We start from the raw sequence: 14,005 nt of genomic DNA, 5'->3' as shown, positions 1-14,005 counted from the left end.
TCACTATTTTGGGCATACCCCGACTTCAGTAAGTGATGATCTATTATAATCCTTTATCGGTTTAATCTTTATGCCTAAATAATATGGGTTTTTTCTAACCGATTGGCCTAACATATCAACCTCAGTTCGGTATCAGCAAATATCATTTGCTTAGTATGACCCACGTTGGACCACACTCCCACTGAGTTCATGTTCCATTATATCAAAAGTTCAATTACAAGCACTCATAAGGTATTTAATGACCACATACACCCAACAATCCATTTAGAGAATAATGCATGCTCCCATGGGATAAAATGATCCCAATTTCGAGTATTGTAATGACCCATAGTGTGTAATTACGGCTTGTATGTGTTGGGTTGGGTCTTAGAGGACCCAGACATGAACCCGGCCAGCTAGATCTAGGTTAGACTTGGACCCTAGCCAGGTGGACCGAAGTCAATTAGACCCAAACCCTAAATAATTAGGTCCAAAATTATAAATAAAAGGGAAAAGTTTATATAGAGCCGAGGCTCTAAACAATCAAATTGGAGCCTACCACAAAAATTTCATTAAAAGAGATTATTTTGATGCTCAAATATCCTCAGATTGATCATCTCAACATCAAGATGTATAGACCCGACAAAAAAATGGATTTCAAGTTTTGAAAATAGTGTATTTTGTAACGTATTCTTGGACCGCCAATTTTCAAGATTTTCAAGTTTTTCAAGTTTTCTGAGAGCTGTCGATCTACGCTATTTTTGAAGCTTTAAACTTTATAAATAAAGATAAAAGTATATTTTACCGCTATCACAAAGATTTCTAGTATTGAAACTTCATTTCTCGACACGATTTGAAGATAGGCTCTAATTTAATTGTTTAGAGCCTAGGCTCTATACAAACTACACCCTAAATAAAAATATATAAACAGTTTGTTTTATATATTTTATAATATATAATTTAATGTACATTTATATGTACTTCAACTGATATACATACCAAATAGGGTCGACTGGGTAAAGCCCAACCAGACCGATAAGATCCAAGCTAGACCTTCACCAAGACCTAGCGTCAAAATCAGGTAAACCCAGACCCAAACATAGTCAAGTTGACATGTAGAGCCCACAAGTTAGTTCCCATAGATATGGTAATGTCGCAAGGATCACCGACTTCCGGTCATTGCAATGAGGGTCATGAAAGAGAAATGGAGCATCCACTTTGGGCCTTTTTTTCTTTATTCCTTTATTACCAGGCCACCAAGCAACAGCATGTGATGCCAGGAGAATACGTCATACGAAATACCTCATGCAAAATTACGTCATCGTTAGCGTAATATTGAGGCTGATATTATGCTCATGTGGGAGCATATTATACATATACCACCTCGGTCAGAAGGGATTTTTTATTTTATTTTTTGCATGTGAAATTTTTACAAATCACTTAATAATTATTTTAAAAAAGAAGTATCTGATTTTTGAGCTTTCTAACACTTAGTTTTTCACCTTAAAAAATTGGGTGATATATGTTTAGATTTTTTTCAAAGTGCATAAATAGGACAATTTGGAATATATTTTTATTGAGTTAACCATGGATTAAACGATCCCAAAATTTGGTGTCCTAAAACTACTTCTAAATTAGGTTTTGCCTGAGGGAGTAAATGGACGGTATCCGGAGTATAAAATCTTTCTATCACATGAGAGAGTGTTTTCGTATCTGAACATCTACCAAAGTTATTCCTTGCAAAACCACTTCGGGTTGAGAGAGGTGAGGAATGTGTTTTCTCAGCGTCTTTAGGGCGCATTTCATTCATTGAAGCCACTCTGACATCACCTGTGAAAGGGGATTGAAGCGTTTCTCACAAAATTACACGGCAGTCGGGAAAAACTGAGAAAGGAATTTCCCAACACTAGGTGTTGTTTAAAAAAGCGGATAGATGATTCGAATCAGTCTCACCCATACATGTATTTGATTGGAGAATCGGTAAATTTTGTCCCAAAAACTTTTCAAATAATCACTATAAATATCTAAAAATAATGGTCTTTTGATTTCTAAAAAAAATGAGGAGTGGTGAATTATGTACTTTCATTACTTTGTAAAAATAGGTAAATATTGAGACGTTGTTTTCCTGTTTGGATATTTGTATAATAATTAATTATAATAAGTATTACATCAAAATAATTTTAAAAAATTAGAAAATACTTTCATATTGTAAGATTAAAAATAACAATTACCCATATAAAGTGAAATTACTGTCACACTAAATATTTGCTAATTCTATTTACTCGTCCAAAATTATCATAATCTAATTAACTATATTATTATATATTTAAATTGAAATTATTGGTTTATATTTTATAATCATTTTATTATACAAATAACAAATTTAAAATTTATTTTATAATATCATCTAATTTAAAAATCTAATTTACAACCATAAAAAAAAAAATACATTATATAGTCTATAATATAGATATATTAATAAATAATATATAAGATTTGGTTATCAATATAATTAGTATAATTATTAATTACAATATCATACTATATGTGATTCAAAAAACAAGATGGCTCTTCCATGTATATTTTGAATTGCTTGTATATATAATTTAAATTGTTAGTCTATTTTTAAGTAATATTTGGGTTGCTAGTATACTTTAAAAAATAAGCAGTGCTCTTGCATATATATGTTGAATTAATCTTCTATTTGACCAAGCACATGCATATATATTTACGTTGAGCAGGACGTTTGGTCTTAATATTATGGATGGTAAATTTCTATGCATAAAGGTTTAGAAGATGCCACAACAAAAATTTGAGCGAGAAGAGAACTAATAGTTAATAAGTTTGCTTGAGAAGTTAAGAATTAAAAAAAATTAATAAGTTTGCACGACGGGTTAATAAGTTGGAAATTATCCCACATTAAATTTTTTTTTTTTTTTAAGAAGATTTCATTTCTGTAAAACCTGGAGGCCCATGTCTTTATCTGCCACCGTTGAGTGGGGCACGTGGCCTACTGAGTTTTCTGTAAATTTCTAAAGTACCTTTGGAATAAATTGCTAACTCGTGTCACACCACATTAAAAAATGGCATGCATGCGATTCTCGGCATTTGCACTCCTGATAAAAATTTCTAAAGTACCCTTGAAATAAATTGCTAACTCGTGTCACACACCGCATTAAAAAATGGCATGCATGCCGATAAAAATTTCTGAAGTACCCTTGGAATAAATTGCTAAGTCCTGTCGCACCACATATAAAAATTTCTAAAGTACCCTAAGAATAAATTGCTCAGTCGTGTCACACCAAATTAAAAAATAGCATCCATGCGGACCATCCGATTCTGGATCGAGTGCGAGATTAGATGCTCTATCAAGAAAGAGCTTTTTCACACAAACTTGAGAAAGAGATGTTTTTTCAAACAAATATGAGATGTTTTCAAACAAATATGAGAAAGAGATGGATGCTAAAGATGCTCTATCAAACATTTGAGCTTTTTCAAACAAACATGAGAAAGAGCTTTTTCAAACAAAAACATAAGAACGAGCTTTTTCAAACAAACATGAGAAAGAGATGTTTTTTCAATCAAACCTGAGAAAGAGATGTTTTTTCAAACAACCATGAGAAAGAGATGGATGCTACAATTGCTCTATCAAACGCTTGTTTCGCCTAGTGGTTTAAAAACAGATCGGTGTCCCAGATTGGATACCCTAAAAACCCATATGGATCGGTGAATCGGCGTTTCGGATCAAGAATTGGTCGAATCGATCGTATTCGGTCTTAAAAAAATTCAAAAAAAGAATTATAAATAATTATAAACGTTTTTTTAGGAATCCAATAATAAATGAGGATACTACATTAATAACTTTGATTTTTTTGTATCAATATGCGAATATTGAGATGTTCTTTCTATATATGAACTACTGTTAACCATTAAATTTACATCACACAAAAGAAAAAAAATAGAATTATCATGAATGAAGAATTTAATCATATATAGACTACAATAAATTAATAAAACAAATAAATTAATTTACTGCTGTAACAAAAATAATACATTATATACTTTATGAGACAAATAAATTAATAAATAAAATACAAGACTTGATTATCAATGTATAATTATTATTTACAATATTATAACAAGTATGATTCAAAAAATATTTAAAAACACTTCCATATCATACGATAAAAATAAATATAAATTCCCTTATAAATTTCAATATAACCTAATTTCAAATGAATTCATTCAGAAAAATTTAGGTGTGGCGCCATAATAGGCAATAAGATGAGAGACAATGGACTTAGGTGGGTTGGCTATGTGTGACGCAAACTCAGTACAACACTTGTTAAGAGGTGCAAGTTAGTTCAAGTGAAAAGCTAAAAAAGAACGAAGGGATATGCCTAAAAGGACATGGCTGGAAGTAGTGAGAAAAGATATAAAGACTGATGACCTAACTGAGAGTATGATTTTTAATAAAACATAATGACATACCTTTAATAGAACATAATGGCGAACCAAGATTCATGTAACCAACCCATGAAAAAAAACTATGATAATGATGAGTTCTACTTCTTTTCAAGAAAATATTTTTCACCTAAAAATAGAAACTAAAAATGTCAAAATTTAGCAAAACAAAATAAAAAGAAAAAATTTAAATTACACATCATTTATCATAGTATTGTGCAAAGTATATGATACTTCCATGTTAATTTCACCCTACCGTTTGTATAATTATTAATTATGATATAATATTATAACATTGCATAAAAATAACTTAAATATATTAGAAAAGACTTCCATATTATAAGATTAAAAAAATTAATTTTTCATATAAAATGAAATTAGTATCACATCAAAGTACTAGTAATTTATTAATTCGTTTTACTCATCCAAAATTATCAGAATCTAACTAACTATATTATTACATACTAAAATTATAATTGTTGGTTTATATTTTATAATTATTTTACTATACAAATAAGATCAAATCTAAAATATCTAATAAAAATATATTACATAATTTATAATATAAATAAATTAATAAATAAAGTACAAAATTTGATTATCAATGTATAATTATTAATTATAATTTCATAATAAACATGATTAAAAAATTATTAGAAAACACTTACATATCATATATGATTAAAAACAAAAATAAAACTCCCTATAATTTTAATGTTATGACATTAAAAAAAATTATCCTAAAAAGTATTTTTGAATATAATGCAAATTGTAATGGAACCGTGCAGTCAATTATCCCATATCGGGAAATCTAAAGAGCTCTAAGGTCTACAAAATGCGCAAGGCCCTCGCGAGCAAGGACGTGCGTCGGTCGTGCACATGCCGATGCCCCCTTATAAAGCAACATTGAAGACATAAAAATGTAATTAAGAGGAAACCTTCCAGAAGTTAATTCTAACGTTTCGAATATTAAAAACATTTCAAAAATAAAAAATTTAAAAAGTTTCAAAAACTAAAAATCAAAAAAAATTTCAGAACTCAAAAACCAAAACTAAAAACTAAAAAAATTTAAAAATCTTTAAATTATCAAATATTAAATTTTTTTCAAAAATTTAAATTTATTCAAAAACTAAAAAACTCTAGAAAATTAAAAATAAAAATTCGCAATTCAAAAATTAAAATTTTCAAAATATTTCAAATTTAAAAATTTTCAAAAAAAATTCATAAAATTTCAAAAGATTTAAAATTTTTAAAATTCAAAAATTTTAAAAAAAAATTAAAATTTTCAAAAATTAAAGACGTTTCAAAACAATTCAAAACGTTTCAAAATTTAAAAATTTTCAAAACGTTTCAAAAATTTAAAAATTTAAAACGTTTCAAAAAGTAAAAATAAAACTTTTCAAAAATTAAAAATAAAACTTTTCAAAAATTAAAAACATTTCAAAAATAAAAAAATTAAAATTTAAAATTCAAAAATTAAAAAAACTTAAAAAAAAAACATTTAAAAAATGATGTCACCATATCAATTCACTCCAATGAGTGTTCGAAAAACCGGCCGTCAAAACAAGAACAGGCCGGTTAGCTCGCTTTCAGTGGGATGGCGATTCCAGTTGGCCTTGAACCGACGACTTTTTGACAAAACCGGTCCGGTTTGGCGTTATATCGGGCGATATAACAAAATAACGACGCCACATAAAATGACGGCCGTTATTTGTAACAGTGCCCGTGATTTGGGCAGAACCCATGATCGGCCATTTTTTGCAGCTTTTTTATGCTTTTTCCTCCCATATTTTTGTTTTTTTTTGGTCAATTGTTGTTCTATACCTTCAAATCCTCTATAAATCCATCAATATTGAATCAAAAACTCCAAGATTAGATCGATTTTGGCGAATTTTTGGTGTGTTTTTTTGTGTTCTTCAGTTTTTTATGAAAAATCCACCATTAATTTGATTTTGGCCTGGTTTTTTCAGTTTTTTTTATAAAAAGTTGGGGATTTTAATGATCACAGAGATTCATATATTGCAAGACTCCTGGTTTCATTGAAATGGAGAGATTTGGGGCTCGATTTTGAGATTGAAGTAGACCACGTATGCTCGAACCCCAATTTTTTTAATTTTTTTTCTTAATTTTACAGAGTTTTTCGGATTTTTCAGACAATATTTGACTAGTATTATTTATTGCAATAAATAAAAGAACGATTTTTGAAAAAAAAAAAAAAAATTGGAGCTCGATTTTAAGAATTTAGGGTTTTTTGGAGCTCGATTTTAGGAATTTAGGATTTTTTGGAGCACGATTTTAGGAATTTAGGTTTTTTTTGTTTTTAATGTTATATAATATATGTATTTATAAAAATATATTTTTTGCGATGAATATGAGAATATATATACACAATATTTGTGTGAGATTATTGATTGCATAACATAAATGAACGAATTTTAGAACAAAAACAAAAAATTTTAGGTCAATTTTGGGGATTTTAGGGTTTATTGAATGAAAAATAAAATTGATATGTTTTTGTAAGGATTGTTTTTAATGTTATATATAAGCAATATTTGTGTGAGATTATTGATTGCGTAAAATAAATGAACGAATTTTAGAACAAAACAAAAATTTGGAGGTTGATTTTGGGGATTTTAGAGATATTCGGGATTTTAGGGTTTATTGAATGAGAAATGAAATTGATAAAAATAATCGTAACCTGGTTATTCATGATGATGACAATATTGAAGATGCTGAGGGCCATAACACAGAACAGGGTAGGGGTAACACAGAACAGAGTGTGGGTAACACAGAACAGGGTGGGGGTAATACAGAACAGGGTGGGGGAGAGCATGAAGGCTGGACGAGTCTAGGAGACTTTAGCCAAGGGGGTAGCACAAGAAATATTCCTGACTGGCGAGGGGGCACAACTGTGGCATTACAGACTCCACCAAGCCTTACTCATATTTTTTGCCCCGTAAATCCTGATAGTGAAGTACAACAATATCATGATCCCCCTCGCCGCTCTCATTTCTATTAACATTGTTAGTTGGACTTTGTAACTTCATTCATGGCATTAATGTCAAATTCTAAATTGTCTTGCATATCTTCATAGTATTCAAATATTAATTTATATAAAAAGTTGTTTCAATTTTTTTTGTAAGATAAATGTTTGTAATATAATAGTATAGACTTAATTGAAGTTTTTCTATGTTTTTTTCAATTTTTTTAAAATTTTTTTGGACCTTTTTTTACCTTTTTTTTTTAAAAAAAACTACTTGACCGATTAAAACGGTTAACTGCCCTGATTAGTCCTGTTCTGGTTCAAACTGCTCCAAGCCCCAAAACTGGTTAACCGTTCCGGTTTGATTTTGAGAACATTGCTTCGAATTCTAACGCCATCACCGAGATTCACTCTAAAACATGACGTCAACACAACGACTAAGTGTAGAAAGTGCTCGGATCCCCTTTTTTAAGTAGATCTGGGACGGTCTAGACGATACTTGATCCAAATCGCCCCCGTCTGGACCATAGTTAGCAAATCGGTGACTAATCGCCGATTTTTTAAAATATCGGCGTTTTTTTAAAAAAAAAACGTTTAAAACGACGTTTTTTTGAAAAGTTCGTCAAAAAATCACGTTTTTTTATTAAAACATGAAAAATGAGGTTTTTTAGAGAACAAATTAAATGGGCCGAAAAAAAAGCATTTTTACTTAAATTTTTTTTTTTAAAAAAAAAATCCTGATATGTGTAATTTCTAAAAAAACGTATTATTTCCATAAAAAAAATATCTTTAACAAAAAAAACCCCTATTCCTACAAATTTCATAATCTTCATGTTCCTGAAAAAATATATTATTTCCATCAACAAACCTAATATTCATGTTCATGCAAATTTCATAATCTTCATACTCCTGAAAACCCCGATCCCTAAGAACCCCATTTGATTTCTCTCCAACAGAGAAAACCCCCACCCCAATTTTGAGCTTTTTCCAAACTCACAAAGCAAAAACCCCATTCCCAATCTCGAAGAGGCATACCCTGTTTTCAATGAAACGCAGGTCTTCCAAAGACCTAGTTGTTCTATCAAGCTTCCTTATCAATGAGATTAGGGGAGAAGAGAGCTCTATCGAGCTTCTTCCTGTTCTTAGGTCTTCCAAAGCCTTGCTCCATCTATTTCTCAAAAGTCTTCAAGCTCACAAATGGTTTTGAAGAAGCAGTTTTCAATGAAAACAACTATATAAAGTATAAAGTAACATTTATATTAATCATAGTTATAAGTGACTTAATCATAATTAATGCATTTAATGATAATAAAAAAAATTATGCATTTTTTTGGGTATATTGATATTTGCTAAAGTATTTAAGTAGATTTGGGTTTTTAAAGTAGATTTTGGATATGTTGATATTTAAGTAGATTTGATATTTGTTGATATTTAGTTGTGCCTTTTTTTTTTTTGGTAAGGTGATATTTAAGTGGATTTGATATTTGTTGAAGTATTCAATGTGAAGATTTATATGGTGTATGTTTGGTATGTTGATATTTAAATAGATTTGATATTTGTAAAAAAAAAAAAAAAAAGGTCCTTTTTTTTGGGTATATCGATATTTAAGTCGATTTGATATTTGTTGAAGTATTTAATGTGAAAATTTATATGGTGTCCTTTTTTTTTTTTTTTTTTTTAAGTAGTTGTGATCTTTGTTAAATTATTTAATGTGAAAATTTATATCGTGTATTTTTTTTTTGGTATGAATTAGTTGTGATCTTTGTTAACTTATCCGACTTTTTTACTCCGATTTTTTTAGCTTAGACCGATATATTGGCGATATCTTTACATGAAGTATTTTTGCCGACCCATATTTTTGATCTGATTTTTTCATTCTACTTTTTAAAATAAAAACGATTTTTTTTCGATTTTAAAGCAAGCCGATTTATTGAAATTCTCCAACTGGACGATACCCGATTCGGATTGTTCGATTCCATATTGGGCCAACATTTTTTTAAACATTGGTTTCACCTAGTGGTTTAAAATGCAGATCGGTGACCCGGATCAAAAAACCCATCCGGATCGGCGAATCGGTGTTCCGGATCGGGAATCAGCTGAATCAGTTGGATTAAACCTTAAAAAAATTCTGAAAAAATTTATTAAAATTCATTATAAATGTTGTTTTTTAGGAATTCAATAAAAAATGAGGGTAGTCCATTATTTCATTTTTTTGCATGAATATGTGAATATTGATATGTTCTTTCCCTGCATGAGTTACTATTTACCATTTAATTTACATCACACAAAAGGATCAACATAGAATTATCATGAATTAAGTATATCATCATACATGGACTACAATAAAACATACAATTCGTAATATACGATCTAAAAATAAAATGACATTATTCATCTTGATCACGCTGGTGCCATTGATTGAATTCGGGTGACAATTCATTGACTCGTTCTAAAAACGAATCATCCAAATTAGTGGGCACCTAACTATACCCAAATCCCTGAGTGTTAGTATTTTGTTGTGGTCCTAATCCAAAATCCCCGTAGCTTGTCCATCTTTCATGCTCACCTACACTATCGTGCTCATCCCTACCCTCTTGTTGTTCGGACTCGATATGTGAATAATTTGGCTGGGATTGGGTAGCCTTAGAATCATCATCTCTCTCATTTTTCCTTAGACCCCCTTCCCACTCTTTCTCATTAGGTGCAATATCATCGACATTTTCGACGAATTGTGGATATGTTGGAGGGCTGCTTCCTCTTTCATGCTGCTCATCACATTCCTCAAGATCTTCCTCACCGATAGCCTCAAGGAACGATCTCTTGTGCAACATAGACTCCTCTTCTTCTACTGTCCATTGTTCTGTTGTGTTTGTGACAAATATTGTTTCCAAGTCTATCGACCCATAGCCTTCAAGCTTCCTTCTTATTTGTCGCTCTCGGAGGTTTAAGTTATAATGAACGTAGACTAGTTTAAGAAGCTTCTTTGAAGCGAGTCGATTCTTCCTAGTAGTGTGCAACCATTGGAACGTACTCCAATTTCGCTCACAGCCAGTAGCAGAACATGTTTGTGAGAGCACCTTGATTGCTATCCTCTTTAGGTAAAGTGCATCACTACCATATATCTCCTACCATTCAGCTGGATTAAAATACAAAAAGCATTGTAAGGGCAAGAATAATTCATAAGATTAAATATATGAATGAACAAAATATTAGTTAGGGAATAACCTGGATCCATTTTAGTTTGAGAATTCCTGGCAAGTCTAGTTCCGAAAGATCTTATAGCATCTCTATACATAGAAAGCTAAAACAAAATATTTCATTTTAGTGCATTATTCGTCACAAAATATAACAACTCCATTAAGTTCTTACCCAAATATTAAATAATACCTCTTGTATTGCCGCTACCTGGTTTCGATGGCTTCTCTCCAACCTGACAATAATGTATCTGACCCCTTCCATGATCTTGTGAGGATGTTCAGGTGTCAAATAGAAAAATTTTGGGTTGAAGTAGTAACCTAAAAAATATATAGATAGAGAAGTGTCATTTAAAATTTCATAAAAAAATAATTTAGAATGAAACATTCTAATGATATAAATATATATTTACCTGCATAATGAATTGGACGTCCAAATTTGGTGTTCCACTTTCTTTTTATAATCCCGATCACTTTACTAGCAAAACTACACTTCTCCCCACTAGCTGATTTGGCCCTCTCAATACCTTCATAAAGGATGCACGTGGTAGCTTTCTTGTCAGCATCCACTATTCTTAACATCGTAACCAAAGGGGCAGTGGCCTCTACGATGCTGGAACATCGAGACCAGAACCTCCTATTTGAGACTATGCCGTCCACTTTTAGCCTGGTACTGGACTTTGAGAGGCGGCCATTTAACCACTTTTCACTTGTAAAGAATCTCTTTATTGCACCTTTAGATTCTCGAATGGAGTCCACAGCCAAGTAATATGTCGCAAAGGGGGTTATGGCACGCCTGATTATCTCTTTTTTCTTAGACTGTTCTCTGAACAAGAATAAAATTTTAGGGTGGTTATATATAAATCTTAACACCAACTTCGCTTCCTGTAGAGTCTTCTTCACAATTTTGATCTCACTGATCTCCTCTAACATAAGATCAATGTTGTGTGCAGCACACGAGGTCCATACTAGAAGCTTCATCTTATCCATCAACTTGCTGCCCGCAGAAACACATGCACGTGCATTGTCCGTAATAAACTAGACTACATGCTTATCTCCCGCCTCCTCCACTATCAGATCATATAGTCGTACGTAGAAGCTTGTATCCTTCTTCGTCCTTGATACGTCTTTGCTAGACAAAAAAGTTGTACCTTTTGGGGAATAAGCCAAGAAGTTTACAAACAACTTTTTGCTAATTTTATTCAACCAATCATCACTCATGAGAGTAATGCCTGTTCTTGGCCAACTCTGTTTATATTCTTCAATTCACTTTCTAACTTCCTCCACTTCTCATCCAATATTGGCCCACTAAGCTCAAGGGTTTTACCTCGGGCTTGGCTCTTTGGATTGCGTTGACTATAGGTGAAAAATATGGGCTATTGGCTGCATCAAAGGGGACCCCTTTATCATAGAACCATTTACCAACATATCTACCCAACATGTTTTTCGTACCGTTCACCATGCCTTTGAGGGTCATCTGTTCTGACTTAGGCTTTGAGAGAAAGGGGTCTATACGACCATGACCTGCAATACTGACACTCCTAGATAAGCTAAAAACAATTTCTTCAACATTCGATTCCTCTTGATTTATACTGCTACCAACCCCTCCATACATATTTGAGCAGGGCCTGCCATATATGCTCGAGCTGGGCCCGCCATACATGTCTTAACTAGGCCCACTATGCATGCCCATGTCATAACCACCAGGCATTCTAAACCCGCGCTCCCTCTGGTATGTTTCCTGTAAACTCATTCTTGTGGCCATCTCCAAGTCATTATTATATTGCTCTTCTGGATCATTTTCGCTTGATGATGTATATAAACTAGCTATCTCCTCATCCATCATCTGCTTTACAATTTTTTTACTTTTGGTAGCCTTGAGAAATGTCGTCATTTGCTTTCTTACATTATGAGGGACACTATTGCACGCATAAATATCTCCTTTAACCCCTGCCAAGTGTTGCTTGAACCTATGTCACTATTTATCACTCTTTGGCAGTAATTAGAAATAATTTTGCCTTTCTTGTTGGGATCAAGTCTGACCCCATGTTGCCATGCAGGGTCTTCAGCAGATCTTGCCATGGTTCAACTGTTTTAATATGTAAATGGTTAAAAATTAACCTGACAGTTCAACATGAAACATAATCACCATGTGTAGTGATAATATGTAGGGGTAGTTCATGAAGTTATATTTGTTGTTAATGCAAAATATTTCTATTGACAAAAATATTTTAGTTCCTGCTGGGAAAAATAATTTATTTATGCAACATTATAAATAAAAATAGTTTATATCAGCCACTACATATAGAACAAAAAATTTACATTGATATAGTATCAATAAAAAATATATTTACAATGGTATAGTAATTTACAATGCCAATACATATGGACTTGTCACAAATCTTCATTTCGACAAACATGAATTAGTTCCTACTGAGAAAAAAAAAATATTTATGCAACATTATAGATAAAAAAAATTCTTTAAAAGTGACACTTAGAATCAAGAAAAAAATTACAATAATATAGTCATCCACAATGCCACTATACGTATATTTGACACAAAAAATATTTACAATAATATAGTCATTCACAATGCCACAAATAAAATTTACAATGATATAGTGGGTACAATCTCAACTCAATTGAAATGATCACAAATAGTCGTACATCTCAATTACAAATATGCAAGATAATATAATAAAATATGAGAGCTCAAAACATGGCTACAACTCAATTACCAAGAACATATATTTTTTGCATTAAAAATTTAATAATAAAATTAAAAAATGCAAGATAATATAATTATCATACATGCCACGATTTTTTTACAATGATATTCACTTTAATTCCTCATGATAATACAGTTTAACAACATGTATTTTTTGCATTAAAAATTTAAAAAATTAAAAATACATTTTTAATGCAAAACTGCATTAAAATTATAACACAGTTTAACAGCATGTATTTGTTAATGTATTTTTTTGCATTAACAACAAATTAAAAAAATATAGTTTTGTATTAAAAATGTAATAACATGTATTTTTTTGCATAAATAATCTATCAACATGCAATTTTTTGAACTAAAAATTTAACAATAAAAATTAAAAATAATGTTTAATTCCTCACAAAACTTGGTCACGATTTTCACAATTTTTTGGAAAATCATGATTTTTCAAAAAAATTGATCATGCATTAAACAAAAAAAAAAAAAAAAGGCAGTTCTTCACAGACCCACATAACATCAGTCATTCCAACTCAAAAATCCACCTCAAATCAAATAAATTACAACAAATTGAATACATGTTTTGAGAAACAACTCTATAAGGAACCAAAGCCCTATAATTTTAACACAATATTATTAAAAAATAAAATAAAATCGATTGAA

The sequence above is a fragment of the Amborella trichopoda genome, chromosome 2, assembly GCF_054954075.1.
Source record: "Amborella trichopoda isolate Santa Cruz 75 chromosome 2, AtrichopodaSantaCruz75HAP2 v2.0, whole genome shotgun sequence".
NCBI lineage: Eukaryota > Viridiplantae > Streptophyta > Magnoliopsida > Amborellales > Amborellaceae > Amborella > Amborella trichopoda.
This window is presented reverse-complemented; position numbering follows the sequence as displayed.